Raw genomic sequence first — 25,778 nt, forward strand, 5'->3', positions numbered from 1 at the left:
CTCCCGCCCCTCGCAGGCTGCTCCCGCCCGCCGGCCGACCGGCCAGCCCGCCCCTCAGTGTCACTCACCCAGGCGCACACACCCCGAGCCGGCGCCCCTCGCTCCCGCTCGCACACACAGCGCGCTGCTCACGCCTCTCTCGGGTTTTGTATCCGCTCACACGCACGTTCTGACACAGATGCCTTCCCTCCACACGCCCTCCCTAGCTCCTTTTCCCACCCCACTTTCTAGAAGAATCCCCGTACAGCTTCCGCACTTTGCTTGCTTGCCCCACACCTACCTCGTCGCCTCTCCCCAATCCTCCACCTCACTTAAACTGCCCCTGCTATTCAAAGATTTTGTCACAACCCGCACGTGTTGCAGGAGAGTCGTCCTCCCACACGAGGGAAAATGAACTTTGCTCCCCACAGCACTATCTACAAATGCAGGATGCTTCTCCTTTTAGAAGGTAGTAATGCTTTCTGGTGCTGGGCCAAGCTCAAAATGTAAACAAAGATAGCAGATTTCGAAATGACCTGAAGAACTAACTAGGCGCTCAAAAAGTACCGGGGCTCTGGTCTGTCCTTAGAAACCCTGCTAACCCGGAGTGTTCCCGCCCCTTCCTTTCCTTCTTGTTCACAATGGGCTCCTGGAGGATGGGTTACTCTAACGTGTGTAATAACCAAGTTCCAGATAGACACCTAGGCATCCGTCCACGGATTTGTACCTGGGAGTACAGTAGTCGGGAGAGTAAAGGCAGTTTCTCAATCATTATTCATGATGGAAGCACTTTAGATAACACACCTCTTCCAGAGGCAGTAGAGTGAAATGCAGGCAGCGCTCCAGTTTAGTTTATTTTTTAAAAATGGTGACTTCTTAGCCTCCCGTATTCTCAATACTAGTAACTGTTTCTCAACGGTTATTTGGATGTCAAAGCCCCTTAACAAATTTCAGACCAGAGGTAGTTATGTATCTCACACTCCGAACTCCTAAGGGGTCCCTGAGTGTATAGCAGAATGGTACATCATCCGCTCTTTAGGAATTCATAATTTGATATAAAATCTAACACCTTTCCGGTAAAGTTCAAGTCTGCTAACATTATGTGCCTCTGTTGACAAAGCACAGCCATAATAAATGGAGGAGTTAAAAGTTCAGGAACTCATTTTCTTATGCGACTTGTGGTGGCAATACTTGTTACACTGGATTTATGCATTGATCACATAATTTATTTAAATATTTGCAAATGCTTTATAAGTATTAACTCATTTAATCTTCAAACAATCCTATCAGGTAGGTACTATTTTTGTCCATTTTGTTTTGTTTGTTTGTTTGTTTAGATAAAGAAACAAGCATGGAGAAGTTAAATAACTTGCCTAAGTTATCTGGTAGCAAATGGTGGAGTGAGGATTTGAATTTGTACGGTGTGGCCCCACCTATGCTGCAAATAGGAAAACTTGCTTCTAGAAGCCATATTACATATGGGGGGCCTGCATGGCTCCAGCTGTTAAGCATCCAGCTTTGGCTCAGGTAATGATCTCGTGCTTGTGAGACTGAGCCCCTCATGGGGCTCTGTGCTGACAGTGCAGAGCCTGCTTGGAGTTCTCTCTCTCTGCCTCTCCCCAACTTGCACTTTCTCTCTCTCTCAAAATAAATAAGTAAATGTAAAAAAATAAAAGCCATATCACATATAAATATGAAGGATAAACATCCCATTGCTTATTAAATTTAGGTATAAAGGTAACTTGTAGCAATTAGACTTAAATTTGATGTACCTTTTAGGTTCTGTGGCAAAATAATTTATTTAATGGAGGGGGTTATCTCCATAATTAGAATTCCAAAATGAATAATAAATTAATGTTTTCCTGGGAAGGCTTGGGAAATAACATTGAACTCAGACTTCATTCCTTTCCTCTACTATTTCATACTCTTCCCAGGATGCCAAATCTGACTTGTTTAGTAAAATCTGAAAGAAAAATGCTTTCAAGAACTGAATATGACCAGCGAGAAAAAAGAGTTTTCAGAAGCCCATACTTGGCCTTTTGCATTTGAGGGCTATTTCCCAGCAAGTAGATAGTAGCTACAACAATAACTGGCATGCGTATTGAGAGCAAAATGTTAAAGCACTGAGTTGATGAAAAAAAAACAAATGGAGAATAAGAGTGTAGTAGTGGCCCCTGTACCACAAACTAGACTAAAATTAATCTTCTCGTGGAAATGGCCTAGCCCATGGAAAGACAATTATAAAGTAACTAGAGAAAATAATTATTGACTCTGGAAAAAATGAAAACTTCTGTTTCTGGGAGAGAGGGTTTAAAATGCTTATTGAGAAGTGTGTAAAAACTTTTTGCACATCGAATAACTCACAAAGCAATATTTTGATGAGTTAAGCATAAATGATAAAAAAAAACATACGAATTACATTTCTATAACTGCATAGAGATATAAAAGTTGAAAAATAGAATATGGAAAAATATGAATCAGTGTTTGTACCAGATACTGAAAATTCATTTGAAAAATTATATTATTTGAAATTTTTATCTGGGGCTTATCTAATGCTAGTATGATGCTGTTGTTCAAAATGATTCTCCATAATTATAATCCATGAATCTCATTTTACCATTTTCTAAACTAAATAAAAAGTGAAGGTCTTTTCTTATGCCAACAAACAAGAATCATAAGAGTAAATGTTCTCTGAGAGATGGACAAAGTATGTTATATATTCTAATATTTCTATAAAGGCATTTTCAATATGCTTTCTTCCATATTGTCACCCACACCCTTTGTCCAATGTGCTTAATTGTAATTGTGGAGCAACACTGATCTATCTCTCAACGAGGCTGACTCTCTGCAGTATGGATTTCGGCAAAATCCCATATTCCACCCCTTTAGATTGTGCTGAGCTCCTGATTCTCTGGGCATTCAGAGTAGGGTTCACTCTCACGCAAGCAGCTCAGATCCCAGAAGATTGTTTTAAGCCATAATTAGTTGTTGTCTCTATTAGAATTTTGGCATCTGAATAAGTGGTGGGGACAGAGAGTGATTTTAGTTGCTAGGCTTTAGCGTAAGACTACTAGGCCACCAGGCTCCAGACCACTGTTCAGACCTGCTGCAGAGCCATTATTTAGAAATCCTTGACTTTGACTAGGTGGAGTGACTGGATGGAGTCTGGGTGATTTCCCGCAGGGAGGAGATGAATCTGTTCTTTGTATGTGAGTGTGACATTTATTAGGGCTGTCCACAAATATTCCAGCCCTACTTCCTTTGAAGCTCATGGTAGGATTGCACTTCTCCACCCTACCGAAGGGCAGTGTAGCACTGCAACTTGCTTAGAAGTGATGAGTATCAGTTCTGGGCAGAAGTTAAGAGCTTCATCCATCACCACACTACACTCCCTTTTCCCTTTAGTCCTGCAACCAGCAAGGTGCCTGGTGGTGGCTTCTCCATTGGATTGGAGTGTGCAGTCACAATGAGCAATGCCACCCCTGCTCATCCTTACTGGATATGTAGTTCACGCAAGAAAATAAACCTTGTTAAAGCTACTGAGATTTAGGGGTTGTAATGTTTCTGCAGTATAAACTAGCCTATTCTGATTAAAAATAGAGAGGAAGAAAGAAACAAATCATTGCAACGTACCTGTGGCAGAGATTGGCTAATAATTCCACAAATCTGTTTCTCTTTCACCCTGGGCACACAGCTAATTCACATTTCCTATTCTCCTGTGTGGTTAGGTGAGGCCATGTGACTGAATTCTGACCAACGTTTTATACCCCGCTTCCAGGCCCCACCCATGGAAGACCTACTACATGATCTCTGTTTTTAATCTGCCAAGTGAAAACTAAAGAATCTGGGACTCTAGAGCAAGAGTCAGCAAACATTTCCTGTAAAGGGTCATATAGTAAACGTTTTTAGGTTTTGTGGGTCATAAGGTCTTTATTGCAACTACTCAACTCTGTTGTTTTATGGGAAAGCAGTCACAGACTCTCCGTATACAAATGGAAATGGTTGTGTTCTCATAAAACTCTGTTTTCAAAACTAGGCAGTAGGTCACTGTGCCCTGAGTAGTCATTTACTGACTAGTTACCTAGAGGAGAGTAAGAGTGAAAGGAACTTGAGTCTCTGAGTCACTCTATGGTATCTACTTGCTGACTACCCATGGGGAATTGTTATCTGAGTAAAAAAACCTGTTGAGTTAAGTGTAACTACTATCTTGTTCCACTATCTTATTCCATATTTCAGAAAAAAATTCCAGGTGAATTAATAATCTAAACAAAGAAAAATAAAAATGACTTAAAGAAAGCATGGCAGACTCACAATATTGTTTATAATACTTGTTAGAAAAATCATGATAAAAACTCTAGAAACTATAACAGAAAAGATTAAACAGATTTGGGTACAAAAACCCCCATTTCTGTGCAGTGAAAGATACTATAAACAATGTTACCTAATGGGAGAAAATATATGCAACATATGTACACAACAGGAAGAGGTTGATATGCAAAACAACGAATAGCTTCTTGAAATCAATAAGAAAAAGAAACAGCAAAGTAAGAAAATAGACATGGGATATGAAGTAAGAATTCTCAAAAGAAGGAATATGTGCTAATAAGCATGTGAAAACATACTCAATCTCACCAATAATCAGAGTGTAAGTAAAAACAAGATAGTAAGTTTTACTTATCAGTTTGGCAAAAAAAATTTTCAATATCAAGTGTTTGTGAATTTGTATAAGTAACAACTTGCATACTCAACTGACTGTGAATTGATAAAAATTCTGGAAAGCAAGTTTCAGTATGTATAAATATTAAAAATACATATGTACTTTGATCAAACATTTCCATCACAAGTAATTTATCCTACAGAAACACTAAGTGTGCAAAAATATATTTATGTGTATGTTTATTATAGTACCACTCATAAGGGCCAAAAAAAACTGGACCACACCTCAACATTTATGAGTAGAGGAATGGTTAAATAAATTTAATACATCTACATTGTAGAATAATAACTATTAAAAATGAGAGAGACCTGTATCTGCTGACATATTTTTGAGTGATAAGAGCAAGTCAGAACAATCTGTACAGAATGTCCTGTAAAAAGGGGGCGGGGAGGAAAGGAGGTAGAAATCTATGTATCTTGAGGGATATGCACATTGTTGACACTGATAACCCTTGGAATGAAGGACTTATTCCATTTTTAACTTTATACACTTCTTTTTTCCCTTTGTATATCATTTTTATAATTATAATTTTTTTTTAAGTAAAAGGACGTAAGTCAAGAAAGACTGAAAGAAAAGCCCATTGTGGACACTGGCCAAGGCCAAGGGGCTGAGGGATGGCTGGGCAGAGAACAAAGGCTTGTGGAAGGCTTGCTGAGGCAAATGCACAGGCTTGAGTCACTCCCTCCAAGTTCCAATGGCAGCAGATGGAGCTGTTATGACCTGGAACCAGGGTTCTGCTTGGAAATTTTCCAGAAAAGAGGAAGACTTGGGGTGAGAAAAGAAAGGGTAACCCTGCCGGCCTGAGGGCAAAGCATGCTGGAAACAAACAAAACAAAACAAAACAAAACAAAACAAGTAATGTCCTTTGGCTGAACTTGCTTCGTCTATCCAGGAGCTAACTACTAGGTTATCTTTTCACTGCTTGGTTAAAAACCTCTTCTCAAAATCTGTTGCTTGAAATGAATATACACCTAGTGGAAGGTGGGTATTGGGGGTTTTGGTTTTGGGTTTTAAAGGTTACATGTTACTGTAAATCCTAGGAAGATAATTTCGGGTTCATTCAACCTTGTGCTAACAGGAAGACAAATGGCACCAGTCTGTGTGTGTGTTATAGGTGAATAGGCTGTAGTTCACTCTGGATGCGTGCATTTGTTGGTTCTCTGATGTGTATTAGCATCTTTCATTTACCAAGTGTACTTTTGTCAAAAATCAGATCACATGTGAGATGGAACTTCTTTTTGTATGTTTATTAACCATTTTGTAAGTAGTGCCATATTGATCTGTTACTTACCAGAAAGTTTTATCCATTGGGTATTGCTTGTACTCTAATATTCCCCATATTCTTGTATTATCACTTACCTTATAAACAAAGGCCGATGGGTGGTATCCATACTAGAGAGGGTAAAAGAAACTTGTTGCAGACTCAAAGTCACTATTTAAAGAAACCTCAAGATTCCTCTGAGTCACAGCATACTAATGAGCCAAAGGCAGATTCAGGCAGTTTTCTGATTGGTTGTGTTCTAAGTGCGTTGCCTAGAATGGAGCTTGAGATGTGGGGTATACTTGTCACAGTGCAATGGTCTGTTAGTCAGCTAGGGCCACCATAACAAAATGCCACAGACTGGGTGGGTGGTGTAAGTAAGAGGAATCTATTGCCTCACACCTCTAGAGGCTAGAAGTCCAAGATCAAGGTGTCAGCAGGATTGACTCCTTCTGAGGGCTGTGAGGGAAGATGCGTTCCTTGGCTTATAGATGGCTGACTTCTCCCTATGTCTTTTCACATTGTCTTCCCATCATGTGCTTCTGTCCTTGTGTCCAAATTCCTCTCTTTTGGATTAGAGTCTACACTAATGACCTCATTTTAATAACCCTATCTTCAAGTAAGGTCACATTCTGAGGTAGGATATCTTTTCTTTTCTTTTTATGGGAGGGAATATGATTCAACCGTAACAGATGGCATAATAAATAACAAAATAAATAGTAAGCCTGGGTTTAGAGCCTGGGTCTCTGATTGGTCACCCAGGACTTTTTATCAGACCCTCTCCACATTCCAGGGTACCTTCCCTGCCCCTTTTCCCCACGTTCCTGTTGCTTTCTCTGCATTGCTCTATTGTAATTAGGTAATTGTGCATTTATCTCCCTGATGAGACCTGCACATTCCCTGTGAGAAGGGACTGTGTCTTTTGTTCCCCGTATCTAGCACAGTGCCTGACTCAGACAAGGAGAATGAATGAATGAATGATTAACAATGACATAATATTCATCTTTTCAACATTTATTTTTTTCAACATTTATTTATTTTTTTGGGGACAGAGAGAGACAGAGCATGAACGGGGGAGGGGCAGAGAGAGAGGGAGACACAGAATCGGAAACAGGCTCCAGGCTCTGAGCCATCAGCCCAGAGCCTGACGCGGGGCTCGAACTCATGGACCACGAGATCGTGACCTGGCTGAAGTCGGACGCTTAACCGACTGCGCCACCCAGGCGCCCCAATATTCATCTTTTAAGGAACACCAGTCCACATAACTATTTAAATGTCTTCTTGGTTTCACAACTAAATGTAAATGAATCTGTACTCACCCCCATGAAATAAAATGATGTGCAAACTTGAAAAGCTTTTGAATTCTTATTATGTCGGAACACTTTGTGGACAGCAGCTTCTAGATAAGAAGGTGGGATAAGAAAGTCTAAAACGGGATAAGGACCCTTATATCCAGCTGCTTCATAAACAAAGCAAGTTCAGCCAAAGGATACTGCACCCTACTTACATTAATAATGAATTTCAGATTTAAGTCTAATTTTAAAATTATAGTTAGAGAATGTGGAAATGCTTCTGCAGAGATTATTCTATGGTTAATAAATACAGTTCATGAAGAAGGCCTGTGGGACTTGTGTGTTTTCAAAACCTGGAGAAAACAAGTCATGAAGGGAAACTTAATGTCTTTGAGTGGAAACACAGGATGTTATTGGGTTTTTCTGTCTTTGCTGAAGACAGAACAAGAATAGTTTATGCTATAGCATGCAGGGGTTCGGTTGACTACGAAGGAAGAATTTCCCAATAGAATACTAAATATCAGGATGGAATGGATTGGTTTTACACCTTTCTATCATTTAAGTGGGAACTCCTAGACCACATTGAGCCAGGCTCTTTCACTTACCATCCAGGAGAACTTGGAAAAGTTATATCATTTCATTGAGGGTTTATTTTCTTATAAAATGGGCCTAATTTGTACCTCACACTGTTACAGGAGATTGAATCTAAAGCGTGTAGCACAGTTGCTGACACATTATAAGCATTCCAAAAATAGCATTAATAATAAAAATGATAGCAAATATTTATTAGTTGTTTGGTACATACCAGACATCATTCTAAGCACTTTATGGGGCATTTCATTTTGGTTTCATGGTAATCATGTAAGGTAGGTGCTTTTATTTCTGTTTCATAGGTGAGAAAACTGAAGCACAGAGAGATGAAGTAATTTGACCCAAATCATAGAGCTAGTAAGTGACGAAACTTTAATACGAACCCAGGAAGTCTGTCTCCAGAGCCTGTGCTTCTAGTCACTATATGTGGAAGCTCTAATGTTTATAAACATGTTTATAAACATTAGACTTTTAAAGTAAGAAATTGACACACTGTTAAAAAATTCATAGTCTAGTGGTCCCTAGCTTTCCATCATCCTATTATTTTCCCTTCCATGTTTTGGATGGTTTTATTTACTAAAATACTATAATGATAAGCAATAATTCATTCTTTATTGTTATTCATCAAAGATATATGTCACAAAGCTCCTGATCATGGTGAGGCAACAGAATTATCTGAATTGATAATTCTTGTCAAAGGCAAAGCAACTTGACAATTTTGGTTGGCTTATGAAGCTTTTTCATTGCACAGTTTACACAAGGCTTTCCGAAATACCTATAATAACAAATTGACTCTCTTCCTTCAAATATTAAGTTTAAAGAAGCTAATATTCTGTGATGAGGCATCTCTGATGCTGATACGTGAATTCCCTCTACTGAAACACCATTTTAAGTATCTAGGTTTTCCCCCCCACAAATGATTTCTGCGTATGGTTATATGTGTTCTGCAGACGGACAGATATGCTACATTAGCAGTTTTCAAATGGTGTGGTCAGGAGTTTTGGATAAGTCTATTTAGGGTCCAGAATGTCTTTCTAAAATATATATTCAATTATCAACTGTTACAAGTGTTTGTTTTAAGGTAGGAGCCAAAATATTGAATTGTTGGATGTAGCTAAGTATTAAAAGATTATCTGCCATTGAAAGCTAAGAGATAGACTGAAGAGATGAGGATCTGGAGTTAGACTGTCCGCTCTGTGTGTGTGTGTGTGTGTGTGTGTGTGTGTGTGCATGTACGCACACATGTGTATGCACAAAGGACGATTATGGAGAGAAACAAGCAATGGTGTGCTACTAAACCACTTTTTAGGGGAATAAAAGGCCCTAATTGGTAGCATTTGCTAATTTCCATGTTTTAAATACTCCTATCACAGCCAGTTTCAAGCTATCAACAGTTCAACAACTTTATATATTTATTTGTATTTTAATATATTTTAAATTTAACAATTGGCTCTCTCAAGCCAGTATGAGCCTGTTCTCACAAATTTGTTTATCACCATTCTCAGGGGTAGAGCCTGGAGATGCTATTATTGAGAATGGGCATCTGACAGCTCAGGTGAAGGAGAAAGTAAAGAAAACATAATTTCTAAGATAAAGTCTAAGACTGAAGAATTACAGCCAGAAATGATTCTGAACCAAGGAGGCCACAATGGGGAGAAATTTTGGAAGGTAGCAATCTGGTTAGCAAACAGAAAATGAAGGCCTTGGATGCAGGGGCATATCCCAGACATGACAACTGATTAGACAAGGAGGAGAAAAAGATGCTGTAGTTCAAGCAGGGCAAGGATCTGCTTACTTCAGAACAGATGTGTTTCTGTCCGACATAATGATTGTCATCACCCTTCTCCACATTTGCCTCTTGTGTAGTATGCTCATCTATCTTCCTGTCCCTGAGGGAACTTCAAGCATCTTTGGCAATACTGGAAAGTATTGTTCACCAGGAATTCATAGACAAGAAGTCCAAACCTGGTGTCAACATCATTGAAGCCCAATTAGGACTAATCAAGTAATTTAAACAAGTATATTGACACTTGACAGCAATAGAAACTCTAGAAACAGACAAAATTTGGAGACCCAGATGGGTAAACAGCAGACAGTCAGATTTGTAGAAGTTCATCAGCAGATATTAGGCTCAGAGAGATAGGTTAGGACACTGGTCCAGGGAAAGAGGTGGATATAATATGAATGGCAAAAGTTCCTAAGCTGAGCAATTATGTCAGAGACTTCTGATTATTTATCCAAAAATCCATTCTTTCCTTCTTACTTAGAACCTTTGTTTTATTTGGTTTGCACAATAAGGTACTAGGTAGTACTTTCTAGAAAGTTCTGTAAGAAGAGAACAAAGAGCTATGTGCCTCCTCTATCCTGCCTACTCACCCCCCCACCCCCCATTACCTCCTTCTTGTGCTTTTTCCTTGAAAGACAGCAATGATGGCTAGTGCTTCAACAGACAATTTGGGCCATGAGGTAACCTTGAAAATAGAAACAGTACTAATGATGTTATTCTAGAAGAAAAGACAGAATCTTGGTCCCTGACCACTGAAGCACCATCATAACATTCCTGGACTATCTACTTCTGGGTGTCTTTTATATTAGAGAAAAATAAACTTTTATCTTGTTTAAGCCACTGTTGTTCACTACTTTAGTACCAAATTAAATTCTTATCTGATATAGCCAGCCAATAAGCCAGGTACCAAGGAAAAGGAAGGAAGCAGAGATGGGGATTTTATTTCAAGAATTCTAGTACAAGGTAGAAAAGAAGGAAGAAGCATAGTTGCTAGGACAAGGACATGAGATAAGAGCCAAACTAGCAATACTACTTGAAGCCTACTTCTCTGAAAGAGCTACTTAAACCCAAATTCTAAAAATTTTTTTTCAACGTTTTTTTATTTATTTTTGGGACAGAGAGAGACAGAGCATGAATGGGGGAGGGGCAGAGAGAGAGGGAGACACAGAATCGGAAACAGGCTCCAGGCTCCGAGCCATCAGCCCAGAGCCCGACGCGGGGCTCGAACTCACGGACTGCGAGATCGTGACCTGGCTGAAGTCGGACGCCCAACCGACTGTGCCACCCAGGCGCCCCTAAACCCAAATTCTAAAGTCACCCACCCAGCATTGCCTTTTGCCAATAAGTCAAAAGCAGGGTAGCAGATGGTCTAGAGAGAGCAGTCAAGTGCCTGGTGGCTGTGAACAGAGAGGGGCCACCTCAGGGAAGGGGGCTAGGTAGGTCATTATTCTAAAGAGTGAACTGCATTGGTAGTGAAGATTTCAGAGACATATAGAAGATTTCAAGGCATGCAAAGGTTTCATGAGAAACTGTAGTTCCCATCTAGAAGATCAACTACATTTGGCTTCTCACAGTCTGGTGATCAAACTCTCTAGGCTATCCCTGATCTGACAGTACAATCCCCACCCACCAGCATGTCAGACCCAGATGTCAAGATGCCTGAAGATGGGGAGGAGAGGAGAAAGTGGAAATTCAGTTTGCAGGACAGAGATGGAGCTAGAGACAAATAAGGGATTTAAATGAAGGGCTTGAGTGCAGGAGAAAGAGAATAATGAAGTGGTGCCTGCCATTAATTCTGATGAAAATTAGGAGAGTATGATTGTGTTTATCTGGAGAAATGAAAGAGAAAAGCAGTAAAAACCAGAAGTTTAGACTCACACGTTATCTTTTCAGTGCTCTGGTGTGCTATAGAATCTTATCTGACAAGGGATGATCCAAATGTCTAAAACTGATTCTTTTCTGCCTCCTTTACGATAACCAAAGCGCAATGCAAGAATATTAGTGCACTGGTGTCTGGCTTCCTCTCTACAATGACATCCAAAATGCTGTCACCAAGAGACTTCCTATTTACCGAATTCAATTGACATTGTTCATTCCTTATCTATGGCCTCCTCTGACACCGCCTTCTTTTGGAGAAGGCTCAGCTCCTCTGTGCCATCATTCAGAGTTCTCATCCAAGCTCTCCGATCACCTCCTATCCATCTCACACTGGGCACATCTTCCCTCTCCTGCCTCTGATGGTTGGTGTCCCCAGTGTTCTGGACTCAGTCTTTTCACTTTTCAGTTTATAATCTACTTCTAGACTCCTCTCTCATGCAAGGTTTTTGTTAGCTCTCTGTATCCCAACTCCAGTATCTATATTTTCAGCTCATACCTTGTTCCTTGGCTCTAGACTTCTAGATCCTAAATCTATATTATATGTCCTACAAATAGCTCCAACCCCACGAGTTCAAAATGAGAACTCGCCAACAACTTTGAAAGCCTTTGGAGTACAGGGCTAAGTCTCATGCATTTTCTTATAGCTTCAATACATGGAAGTATTCAGTAAATGTTGTCAAATGACAACATGGCTGGATATTTTCAACAAACACATTTAAATGTCATTAATGTATGTATGTATGTATGTATGTATTTATAAATATGGAATGCTTCACGAATTTGCTTCACATCCTTGTGCAGGGGCCATATTGGTCTTCTTTGTATCTTTCCAACTTTAGTATATATGCTGTGAAGCAAGCAGTAAATATTTATTTATTTAACATTTTACTGAAATGTAATTGACATACAAAAAATTGCACACATTTAAATTGTACAATTTGATGTTTTGCCGTATGTACACTTGTTGAATGTTCACTGCAACCAAGACAGGGATCATAGTCATACCCCCAGAAATTCCCTCTTTGTGCCCCTTTGTGATCCATCCCTCATATCCTCCCTGCCTCCCACCCCCCACTGCCAGGCAACCACTGATCCAATTTCTGTCACTATAGCCTAGTTCCCATTTTCTATAATTTTATATAAATGAACTCATATATTATGCACTCTTCTTTTGGAGACTGGCTCCTTTTATTCATCATAATTATTTTAATTACTCATATTACTTCATGTATCAATAGTACATTCATTTTTATTGCTGAATGGTATTTTATTATATCCGTATACCACAATTTGTTTATTCATTCATCTATTGATGGACCTTTCTTTGTGTTGTTTCCAGTTTTTAGCAATTACAAATAAAGTTGCTATGAACATTTGTGGAAAAGTCTTTGTGTGGACATATGCTTTCCTCTCGAATAAATGAATAAGAACAGAATGACTAGATTATATGGTAGGTATATATTTAACTTTATAAGAAATTGCCAAACTTTCCCCAAAGTTTTGTACTATTTTGCATTCCCATTAGGGGTCTGTTCTAATTCCTCTACATCCTCAACAACATTTGATGTGGTCAATAGTTTTAATTTTAGCCATTCTAATGGATGCAAAGTGGTGTCTCACTGTGGTTTTAATTTGCATTTTCCTATTGACTAATACTGTTGAACATCTTTTCATGTGCTTACCTACCATTCCTATATCTTCTTTGGTGAAGTGTCTATTAATTTTCTTTGCCCATTCTTAAAATGTGTTATTTTGAGAGCTATTTTTATAGTTGACCCTTGAGCAACGTTGGGGTTAAGGGCAATAACTCCCCCACATAGCTGAAAATCTGCTTAGAACTTTTGACTCCCCCAAAACTTAACTACTAATAGCCTACTGTTAACTGGAAGCCTTACCAATAACATAATCAGCCAATTTAACACATATTTTGTATAAGTATAATATAAGCTAGAGAAAAGAAAATATTATTAAGAAAATCTTAAGGAAGGGAAATACATTATAGTATGATATTGTATTTATTAAAAAAAGTCCATATATAAAGTAGGCCACAGTAGTTCAAATTCATGTTGTCCAAGGATCAACTGTATATTCTGAATACATTTTTTTACCAGATATATATGAGTTGCAAATATTATTTCCCAGTCTATGGTTTGTCTGTTCACACTTTTAACTGTCTTTTGAAGAACAGAAGTTTTTAATTTTAGTGAGGTTCAAATTATTCTTTTATAGATTGTGCTTTTGATATAATTTCCAAGAAATCTTTGCCTAACTGAAGGTCACAAATATTTTCTCCTCTATTTTCTTCCAGAAATTGTATAATTTTAGCTTTTAGGTCTATGATCCATTTTGAGCTATTTTTCATATATGATGGAAGGTATGGATTCAAGTTCATTGTGATGCAAGAGGGTATTTAATTTGTTGAAACACATATAAATTTAAACAAATTATAAGAGAACCTTTTCTTGTGAATCAGTGGACATTTTTACTTTAAAATTCTGTAATCAAGGACAATATGCTAACAGCTCAAACTAACTGTATGCCTAATTTTTAAAAACATATTCTTTATTGTCTTTTCAAGGTGTCTTATTAACTTTTTTATTTGTATAGTAAAGGAATAAATCAACATTGTTTGTATCTTGTGTTCCATTGGCTTATTACCAAGTGTGAGTTCTATAAGTCTGCTTTGATTTAGATAGCTCATGGGCCTTGCAGGTAGGAGAGAAATAATAGGAAACAGGGTCGGTATGAAATGGGGATGAATATATCTAATTGGTACCTCATTAAAATGCTAAAAACCCTTAACTTCCATATTAGAGAAACTCCAGAGTTACTGCATGAAGCATCTTTTCTGTGTGGATTTTGACCCATGCAAGAATTGAATACTTTAACAGTGTTTGTATGTCCGTGTGTTTTAGTAGGAGGCAGGAAGAAAATGGCTGATTATAGATGTTACTTCAGTTCAGTAGAGAGACAAGTCCTGGGATAGACCCATCTTTCCCCTTTGGTGTGGCTTACCAGAGCTTAATAAAATATATCTGAAATATTTGAAATGGTCTTTGAAGTCCTAAAGCCAAAGGCCAGGGCTCAATAAGTCACTGGAAGAGGTGTGTTTATCTTTGGGTCGCCATTTAGGCTAGGTGGTGGACATATGTGGATAGGTGTGTTGCTTTCAGCATCCATTCTCCACTTACCTCATTCTTCATAGCCCCCATATCTTTAGTAAGTCAGATCGTTTTATAAAAGCCGATCCCACTTCTAACTTCAGGTGTAAAGCATTGATATGTTAGCTTTATGAATGCCCCTGGCCCTTGAGATTTGTTCATGGATGGGAATGTGACATGAGTTGACTCAATGAGAGTGAATCTCAAGACTTGTACAGAAACTATCAGAAGTTTTTTCTCTACCCCTCTAAGCACTTGATAATAAAATGGTAAGAGCTGAGAGGATAGGTTCTGTTTGAAACCTAGAAATGAAGCCAACATTGTAGATGGCAGAAGGAATAGACAATGAGAAAAGTCCTTGGTGATATAATTGGGTGGCTAGATCAAACTTCACTTGACTACTTCAAGACTGCTCAACTGTGAAGGCAGTAATCTTCCTTTTTCTTTTATGCCTGTCACTGAATGAAAGGTAAGATACAATTGGGTATATTAAGTTTGCAAGGAACTGAGATCTGTTAGGGTTTCTTCAGGTTTATTGGGATATAGCACAAAACCCTAGCAGGCCTCTCAAAAAATTGAAAATTGGTTCAAGAAACAGTTGAGATTTAGCAAACCTGGTTTTTAAAAAAATCTCAGAAGTTAGAATCTAACTCTATTCAAGTGCTCTATTATACTAGTGATTTAGCTGCTTTCTGCTACAAATACTACCAGTTACCTGACTCTGTCTCACATTCAAATTTTAGTTCAGTCAGTCAGTTACAATTTCAAAATCTCTGTCAAACATCACTGGCAAATGTACAGATACCTGGCTTAATCAACCCAAGACAGAGTGTTAAAAAGCATGGCAACGAGGGGTAAGGGAATCTTCCACAGTAAGCTGTGGGTATGGCAGTTATGCTGAGCTTTCTCAGAAAGGAGTCTGTTAGGCACCATGAATGTGCTGTCCAAGACTATGCTTTCTGGAATCCCTAAACTTATGATGGGTAGTGTGAGAGCTGAAGGAGCTGGGAAGCTGAGAGTTGGCAGAGATCTGATCATGTGTCTATGGGGACTTCTGGAATGGTCCTGTTGGCAAGTCCTGTGTAATCATATAATAAAAATGTTAAAATGTGATTTTGACAAAAATCATATGGGAATGTAAACGCCAAGGTGATGAGGGTGGGCCCCCTACAGTGTCTCCTACGACTGTATCAACCAGCTTCCCTGCCCGTGGCTTCTGGCTGGATTCAGTTAAAAGGGAGCCCTAGTGAAAGATATGAGAGATGGAAGAGAGTCATGGTAGGCTGTTTTTTTCCCTGGCTCTTATGCTATGGGATTGCCCCAAGCTGGCTATGTTTCTTGACTGAAGGTCACTGATCTGCATTCTGGAGATCACAACTCCTCAATTCACTCTCATTGAGTCAACTCATGTCACATTCCCATCCGTGAACAAATCTCAAGAGCCAGGGGCATTAATAAAGCTAACATATCAATGCTTTACACCTGAAGTTAGAAGTGGGCTCAGCTTTTATAAAAGGTGACTTTTTCCACGTGATTCTCTCCTTCTATGTTCCAGTAACCTCTTCCTGCCCTCTGCTGTTACCAGCTCTGGTCCGGCACTATCTCTTTTGGTTTCCCTATATCCTGATCACATCCTTATAAATAGTCCCCTTCTAAATAAATCTCAGTTTTTTCCTACTTTGTGGCTTGTCTATTCTTTTTTCCTAACAGTGACTTTTGCTAGCAGAAGTTTTTGTTCTTGGTGAAGTAGAATTTATCATTTTTCATAATCCATGATCGCTTTTGTATCCTGCCTAAAAAATATGTTGCCTATCTCCAAGTCATTAAACTGTTTTCCTAGGTTCCCTTCTAAAAGCACTATGATTTTGATTTTTATTATGGATTTGGCAGATCCATGGCACATTAATAGTTGTGTACAGTGTGAGCTAGGGTTCAATTTTTTTTCCATATGGATAATCCACTTATTTCAATGCCATTTGTTGAAAGACTCCTATCACCATTGAATTATTTCCATTCATAGGGTTGGACTTATGTCTATCATTTTGTTATTCATTTTCTGCTTGTTACTGCTGTTGATTTGTTCCTCTGTTTATCCTTTTATGCCTTCCTCTGGATCAACTGAATATATTTTAGAATTTCTATTTAATCTATCTATTGGCTGTTTAGCTATACCTGTTCCCATTATATGTTTCAACTAATTCCTACAGGAATTATAATATCTATCCTTAATGTTCTATGGCCTTTTAGAATTATTCTTTACTATTTTATATAAAATTACCCAGCTGTTTACCATTTCCAGTGTTCTTTTTTATTTATTTATTTTTTTATTTTATTTTATTTTTTTTTTTTTTGGGACAGAGAGAGACAGAGCATGAACGGGGGAGGGGCAGAGAGAGAGGGAGACACAGAATCGGAAACAGGCTCCAGGCTCTGAGCCATCAGCCCAGAGCCCGATGCGGGGCTCGAACTCACAGACCGCGAGATCGTGACCTGGCTGAAGTCGGACGCTTAACCGACTGCGCCACCCAGGTGCCCCTACCATTTCCAGTGTTCTTTATTCCTTCCTGAAGATTCATATTTCCATCTAGTATCATTTTCTACAGCCTGAAGAATGTTCTTTGTAATTCTTGTAGTACTGGACTTCTGATGATGAATCCTTTTAGTTTCTTTTTTCTTTAAATCTGAAAATGTTTCTATTTCATCTTCATTCTTCAAGGATATTTTCACTGGATGTAATTTTTTTTCTTTTAGCACCACCTTAAATATGTCACTGCACTGTATTCTAGCCTTTGTTGTTTCAGATATGAAGTTAACGATAACCAAGAGGAAATGCATTTTTCTCAGACTGCTTTCAAGACTTGTTCTTTATTTTTGTTTTTTAGCAGTTTGATTATCATGTGCTAGGTAAGGGCTTTTTCATATTGATTTTGCTAGGGGTTTCCTGAGCTGCTTCAATCTTTCAATTTATGAATTTTACCAAATTTGGAAAAATTTTGACCATGATTTCTTTCAGTGTTCTTTTCTGCTTCATTCTCTACCATTTTCCTGGTACTGTAATTATAAATTTTTTAGATGTTTTGATATGTTTGGATATTGTCTTTCAGGTCTCTGAGTTTCTGTCCATTAATTTTTCCTTTCCTTTCCTTTCCTTTCCTTTCCTACCTCTTTCCTTCCTTCCTTCCTTCCTTCCTTCCTTCCTTCCTTCCTTCCTTGTCTATTCTTTAGAGTGAGTAATTCTATTGAGTTCACTGACTCTTTCCTCTGTCATTTCCATTCTGCTCCATCCAGTGAATGCTTTATGTCAAGTATTTTACTTTTCAGTTTTAGAATTTCTATTGTTTGACTTTTTTTATACTTTTTATTTTTCTCCTGAAGTTTTTTTGTCTTGCATGTATTTTGAGCAATTTCTTCTACCTCATTGACCATCCTTTAATAGCTGCTTTAATACTCTTGTCTCAGGGCGCCTGGGTGGCTCAGTGGGTTAAGCATCTGACTCCTGATTTCAGCTCAGGTCATGATCTCAGGGTCATGAGATCAAGTCTGGCATTGGGCTCTGAGCTGGGTGTGGAGACTGCTTAAAATTCTCTCTCTCTCTGTCTCCCTCTGCCCCTCCCCCTGCTCATGTGCACTCTCTCCCTCTCTCTAAAAAATGTTCTTGTCTCCTAATTTTAATATCTGAATAATTTGGGGTTTGATATGCATTGAATGTTGTTTCTCTTGAGTCTGGGTCACAATTTCCTGGTTTTTATTTGTTGGGTATTTCAAACTATATCTCAGGCAATGTGATTATTATTATTGTGTGGAGCCTGGATTGTATTAAATTTCTCTGAAGAAATTTTTTGTTTTATCTCAGTTGATAAATATAGATAGATTCTATTGCCCTGAAAAATCCATTAGACAAAGAGTTGCAAGTGTTTCAGTTAGAAGCCATTGAGTAGCATGCATGGCAGTAGGCAGTGCCAAGATGCCAAGATGATTTGGGTGCGGTTCCCATGGTGTACTGGTATTAGTCAGGATTCTCCAATTTATCTCAATTTTGGTTGCTTTATCAGGCAATTGACTTGCTTAGGTTCACACTTCAAACCCTGTTTCTTAGGTGGGCACTCAAATCTCAGTTCAGTTCTCTTATCATTATCTAGACTTGAGGGGTCCAGCAGAGATTTGTGAAGAGTTATTTGGAGCTCTAAGTACTTTCTGGGAGAATTCTCTCCGTTTCTTACAGCTGTATTTCCTCACACGACGTCTTCCGGTTCTCTAAGATGGAATAACTGGTTTCCTTTCAGAGTTCTAGCTCCTCTGCATGATGCCAACTGCAGCTTATCCCTGAGCTAAAAGTCACAAAAATGGGAAATTCACCTCAGTTCATCCTCTTCTTCCAAACCTCTACTTCTTTCCAAAATCTACCTTCTTTCTTTCACTCTCTTAGACTTGAGATTATTCTCTTATTGTATTATTCCTGGACTTCGTAGTTATCATCTGCAGTCTGAGAGGAGTTTGTTCAGCTATTTCTAGAAGCTGAACCACTTAATTCTGTGAATGCTTGGAGTGTGTTCTTTCCTAGGACTGGCAGTTTCTGGGTTCATGCTACAATAAATGGGCCACTGTGAAATTCACCTACCTAATAATGTTTTGCATATTCTATCTTGATCTTCTTAGTTGTTTTCTCTCAAAAGCTGTTCAAGTTTTCTATTATCATTGAGTAGAGATATTTTCATTCTCCAAGGGGTACTTCCCAGTTTGTATTGTTATGGGCATCCTATTTATGGCTTTAAGAGAATGCTATTCATTACTTCTTACATCTGAATTCTCTCAAAGGATGCTATTCTACTTTGCTCCCTGAAATCTTGGGTCTTTTCTCTTTTACATTTCTTTTGAGCATTATTTGCCTTTCAAGGACTAGCAATGACTAAAGCAAACTACACTGTTTTATCCTCCCATATTTATAAGTGGACATCTTCCCTTCTATACTGTGTAGATGAAATCCGTGTAGATTTTTTTCCCTTTATATCTTTCTGGCCTGATTACTAAGGTCCCATTTCTTCCAAGAAAATCTCTTTCTTCTTCCAGCTTAATCAACCAGTATTTCTTTATTTTTGTTCTCCCCTGCTGCTCCTATTCTGGAAGTAAGTCAAAAGCATATTTAATATCTTTTATTTTCATAAAAGAAATACATGTACATATATCAAATAATCAAATAATATTGCAAAGTTTTAACAAACACCAGCTGTTCCTTGCCTACCTGTTTCCCTAGCTCTCTACAAGATCTCCTTCCCAGAGGCAATACTTTCAGCTGTTTTATCTGTTTCTTCTGGCATTGTTCTCAATGTTTCTAAATAATATGCTTAGACTGTTACAGACTGTTATTTATTGATAACTTTCACACTGTATGTACTACTGTTGTAGCTTGGGTGCACCCAGAGCCAACCCTGAATCAAGGACTTGAATAAAACAGTTTGCTTAGGAGGTAGTCCTTAGAAGTGCAAGTAGGACTACGGGGAAATGAGAGAGGGAAGGGAAGAAAGCCTCATAAAGAGCGTGTTTCAAGCATATTGCCACTGTGGACAGCTGCAGTGTCCTGCGGTCCTATGGATGAAGTCTGAGAGGTAGTGTAGAATGTGCCTTGGATTATCCCTGGGAAGTAAGGGACAACCAACTCCTGTCAGTCAGTGGTTGAGGGTGCTTTCAGGATCCACTCTCTGGCACTTTCAGCTGCTCTGTGTACGGGTCAAGTAGATTCTATTGCCCTGAAAAATCCATTAGACAGAGTTGCAAGTGTTTCAGTTAGAAGCCACTGAGTAGCATGCATGGCAGTAGGCAGTGCCAAGATGCCAAGATGATTTGGGTGGGGTTCCCATGGTATACTGGTATTAGTCACGATTCTCCAGAGAAGCATAATCAATAGGACTGGCATTAGGAGTATCACCTGAGAATTTGTTAAAATGCAGATTCTCAAGTCCCACCCAGATGTACCGAATCAGAATCTTCAGGGTTTGGGTCTGAGATTCTGTGTTTTAACAAGTTCTCTAGGTAATTCTTATGCGGGTTAAAGTTTGGGAAGCACTGGCCTATAATTTATAGAATCTCTTGACTGGCTAAGCTAACAGGAGTTGAACATAGGTGAGAAAGAACAAAGGTAAATAAGTGCATATGTCTGATGCCCCTAATTAAACCTCTTGGAAAATGGAGCCAAACAGGGAGTTCAGAATCAGTTAGGGACCATTCTTATCTTGGCCTGCTTTTAACATCAATATCATCTATAATAAGAGAATGGTAATAATGTTGGAGAACTTCCTGAGCTGTTGTGCAAATCAAACCAGAAGGTACATGTGATGGTTCCTTGCTCCCAAATGTCAATAAGTGTTTCTAATAACATGACTCTTTTAAGTCACTGGAGTCCAATTTATTAAATTTCCACGTTAGTGAACTGCAATAGCATGTGGCCATTCCCCCCAAATGCTAACTTTAAATCAGTAAAAATGCCACTGTCATTGCTACTGTAGATTTTAATATTTGAAAATATTTATTAGTCTCTTAGCCATGTTTTTCTATTTATACATAGTTAAAGAATGTGTTCTTACACTATACTTTCTACAAGTTACTCTTAGAAGGGGCAGACTTTTGTTTTGTTCTTTCTCTACAAGGATGGAATTTTTGTAACCTTTTCTCTTGGTGACTATTCATTGCCAATCAGGATAAAAGAGCTTTGCCCTTCCAATAATTTCTATTTTATGATAACATGCTTGGACAATTTCAGTACACTTTAGAGGTACGAATGGGTCTATTTAAGTGCTATTATTTTTTTTAATTGCTATTTTTTGCTTCAGACTCATTAACAATTCAAAACTTGAATTAGAAGTAACCTAAAAATGTCTTACTTTATGTCAATGAAGTCTATTAGATACAAATGATACCCATTTTTGCAACACTCAATGAAGAACATATCATACCTAATGAAAATCTGTTCTCAGACTTTCTAGAAAATAAACTGAGCCAAGGGGACTAAATAAAAATGTAATTTTAATATTACATGAACATGACAGAATAGGAGAAATAGAAGGGTCAAAATGCTAAACCTGTTTTTAAATAATCAAGGTTATCCTGGAAGATTTTACTTTAATTATACATCAGAGAGGATGTTTTTAGAGAACTCAAATAAATACTCATTATTCAACTTGAACTTAAGTAGGCATTGAAAAAATCTTCATAAATTCAGTAAAGTCATCAGACTTCTGCTAAATCCTAGAAGTTCGTTTATACTTTTTTTTGGTTTTACTATAATATTTTTGTCTATAATTAAATGAGAGCATATACATATGAAAGTACCTGGCATATGAGTTAGCATATATACACATAATCAATGTTAGTGTCCTCTCTTTCCCTGTTATAGCATAAACCTAAAGAGACTTAACTAAATTTCTGGTCAGACATTTATCTAGGCTTTCTCTGGCCATTTTTAACACAGCAAGTAAATATACTTAGAAAATGAAATTAAAACTCTGGGGAAAATTAGAGCTATAGGAAGATTTCTAAGTGTGAGTAAGTGCTTAAAATATTATATAATCACACTCATTAATAGTAAACATTTTAACTTGAGTGTAGTTGTGTGTATGTTGTTTATGCTTGTGTTTTTAACTACTATTTTCAGGCATTACAAATTCACACATGGAATCCAATTCAGAGGGAAGCTAGGAACCTCACATGACAGATGATCAAGTCTAAAGGAATTCATATTTAAAATCAAAGTGAAAGAACTTCTTTAACTATTTTTAGGTCATTGGCAGGAACTCTCAACCAAAAGAATATTATTTAAATGACTAATTATGAATTATGAACACTTTGCTTCTTACAATTAAAATTTTTAGACCCATACAAAAGACTCAATTGTATAAAATCAAGTTAAAAATCAAAGTTATTAATATGCACAACAGATGTTACATATTAATGTCATTGGATTTTTGGGTGTATTTGTGTGTGAACATGTTAATGACACAGATGGACCATAGAATGTTGAACTTATTCTAAGTTTGGAAATGCAGGGCTGATTTTATCCCATTCCAAATTGAAATTAGAGCTCTCAAAGATTCCAGACTTGAATACAGGAAATGAAAGTCCCTGAAATGCCCACAGAATAGGTACCAGATGGAGACCAGGGTTACCCAGTATTTGGGCAAGGCAGTACAGAAGATTATATCCAAGTAAATGACAAAATGAAAGTAACCAAACCATTCAGTACATGCTGTGGCTCATCATGCAGCCAAATGCACCAATAGTGTCTCTTCTGTGTTTGATCAGAGGTTGGTGTCTTCGGTAGGGCCATACGGGACTTTAGATCAATCCAGTTTGATCTTTTTATTGAACAAATGAGGCTCAGAAAGATTAAGTGACTAGGTCAAATCACAAAGGCAGTAAGTGGAAGAACAGAGTCTTGAATTCCATTCTCTCAATTCACAGCCCAGTGTTTTCCCCCTTATTTCCTAAGGCCTATATCTATTATTACCAGCATCACAGACATTCCCTGAATGCTGAAGGCAAAACTTGGCTCTGCCTTTGGGGGTGCAAATAGGGAGGGAATGCAGTCCTGCCCAGATCTGCCTTGAGGGTCAGACTGGTACAAATAGGAAGTTCTAAGGAATCCTTGGAATGAAGGAACATACATCTTCATGGGTAAGTATGGGTTACATAATGATGCACCTGGAAAAGCAGGCTGGAGCTACATTGTGGGGCTCTCAACTGCTAAGATACTTACTGAATTTGGAATTTATTTGACCTGCCAATGGGCGTTCCTCCTGGTGTTTAGCAGTGTAGGTATTAATGTCTATGTGTTATATGAATGAATAAGCTGTTGATAGTTTGTGAGTGGTTTCTGAGACATGTTCTTATCAGAGATGCACTTCAAATTATATTAGACTTTCAGTGAGAATTTGATGCTCAAGGAGGCAGGCAGTTGGGAGAATAGATCTAATCACAAAGATGAGAGACTACAGTGAGTTGTAAAATTTTAACATATGTATCCATAGATTTTTAATAGCCTTATTGATATATAATTAGACTTTTAAAATTTATTTTTTAAATGTTTGTTTATTTTTGAGAGACAGAGAGAGAGAGGGAGCAGGGAGGTAGGGGGCAGAAAAAGAAGGAGACATAGAATCCGAAGCAGTCTCCAGGTTCTGAGCTGGCACAGAGCCTGATGCTGGGCTCAAACCAGGAACCACGAGATCATGACCTGAGCTGAAGTCGGAGGCTTAACCGACTGAGCCACCCAGGTGACCCTATAATTAGACTTTTTAATAAAAGGATTGCTCATGGATCAATCTCACATGTATAATGTTTGTTTGTTTGTTTGGTGGCTTTAAACAACAGAAATTTATTCTCTCACAATTTTCGAGGCCAGAAATCAGAAATCAGTTTCACAGAGTCAAATCAAGTGCACACTCTTGGTTGGCGGGGGAGGGGCAAGGTGGGACTGTGTCTGTTCCTCGAGTCTTCCAGCTTCTGGTGGCTCCCAGCTTTCCCTAGCCTAAAGTTGTACCACCTCATAATCTTCAAGGCCAAAATCAAACTTCTTTCTGCTTTTTTTCACATGGCCTCCTCCTTTGACCATGGAATCTCCTTCTGCCTCCCTGTTATAAAGGCACTTGTGATTAGATTTAGGGCTCACAGAGATTATTCAAGATAATCTTTCTGTCTCAAGATTTTTAACATAGGGGAGCCTGGGTGGCTCAGCTGGTTGAGTGTCTGACTTCAGCTCAGGTCATGATCTCATGGTTTGTGAGTTCTAGCCCCCACATCAGGCTCAGTGCTGACAGCTCAGAGCCTGGAGCCTGCTTCGGATTCTGTGTCTCCCTCTCTCTCTGCCCCTCCCCCACTTGTGCTCTGTCTCTTTCTATCTCTCAAAAATAAATAAATGCAAAAAAATTTTTTTAATAAAAAATAAAAAAGATTTTTAACATAATCACATCTGCAAAGACTCTTTTCCAAATAAGGTTAACAATTACAGGTTTGAAATTAAGGACTGATTATCTTTAGGTGTCATTATTCAGTCTATTTTACCATAGGGTATTCTCTTCTGTAAAACACTATATAACCACTAGAACAGTACTGCCAATAAAGTTTTCTGTAGTAACAGATATGTTCTGTATCTGTTGTCTAGTACAGTAGCTTCTAGCTGCATGTGACTACTGAGCATTTGAAGTCACATATATAATGTTAAGCAAAAGAAACCAGACCCCAAAAAAGTGTATCAGTTCAGGTCCTCTAGGAGCAGATTCCACATGGAATTGAAGTTCCAAGAGATGTAATATGCTAAATAAAGGAGAGAGAGTGGAAATAGATAGGGAGAGCTGTCATACCACAGTGTAGTCTGAGACCTGTGAAAGAAAAAGGGGAAGGAAAGAGGATAGATAAGAAGACTCTCGGAAAATAGGGCAGCTAGGCTGATGGGGATAACCTAGAGCAAAGATTGCCTATTAGTGGGTAGAGCACTGAGCAGAAATAGCTTGATTATTGTACCCCCACTATGCTCAATCATTGGCTGGGTGCAACCTAGGGAGAACATGGTCTTGGTATAAACTCTGCAATGGATCTTGATGGTGCAATAGGTAGAGGCAGTCAGCTCACTGCAGTCCTCATCTCAAATTCTTTCCTCAAGGGAGATCTGAATGGCACATATCTGTGGTTGCTACGATACTATTTGCTCCTATTTACATAAAGTTTAACAACAGACAAGTCAAGATAGTGGTAGTATTTTTCTCTATTAGGTAATGTTAACATCAAAAGATGAAATGAAAGAAAAATAATATTGAAGAGTTTAATGTAATAGCAAATAGCAAAGAGTTTGAGGCAAAAATCAAGTAATTACTTCAAATATAATAAAAAATGAAACAATTGGCCCAGTCTCTTGTCAGGGCTTAGAATTGGGCTGAAATGGACCAGTGTGGACTAGGGCAGTCCATGCAGACTGGCATGAATCTGGTAGAATCTGGCAAATCTGATCAAGCCTTTCAGTTGGTGGTGGGGGGAGGGGTAGGTAGAGTGGGGAGAGGGACCTATGAACGGAGGCCAGTGGTGGTGGGTGGGGAACAAACATTACCATAAAGAATGACTAGTCAAGGTG

The 25,778-nt window shown here is 38.4% G+C and overlaps 1 protein-coding gene and 1 non-coding gene across 6 annotated transcripts in view; both read right to left on the reverse strand.

Annotated features, from left to right (window-relative positions):
* The window catches only part of SPATS2L (spermatogenesis associated serine rich 2 like), a 170,109-nt gene extending 166,255 nt beyond the window's left edge, over window positions 1-3,854 (reverse strand). The window contains exon 1 of one of the 5 annotated variants that reach the window (XM_047872556.1): window positions 3,613-3,854. The gene's annotated coding sequence lies outside the window, so the exon portion shown is untranslated. Of the gene's footprint in view, window positions 1-68; window positions 166-280; window positions 396-3,612 lie in introns of those variants that run through there. The other 4 variants (XM_047872557.1, XM_047872562.1, XM_047872554.1 and 1 more) reach the window with 4 other exon arrangements.
* Window positions 3,855-12,260: 8,406 nt separating this feature from the next.
* LOC125174179 (U6 spliceosomal RNA) lies at window positions 12,261-12,366 on the reverse strand. Its single transcript, XR_007155308.1, has one exon. It is a non-coding gene; the product is annotated as a U6 spliceosomal RNA (small nuclear RNA).
* Between the last annotated feature and the right edge of the window lie 13,412 nt (window positions 12,367-25,778).

This window comes from Prionailurus viverrinus, chromosome C1 (assembly GCF_022837055.1).
Source record: "Prionailurus viverrinus isolate Anna chromosome C1, UM_Priviv_1.0, whole genome shotgun sequence".
Classification (NCBI taxonomy): domain Eukaryota; kingdom Metazoa; phylum Chordata; class Mammalia; order Carnivora; family Felidae; genus Prionailurus; species Prionailurus viverrinus.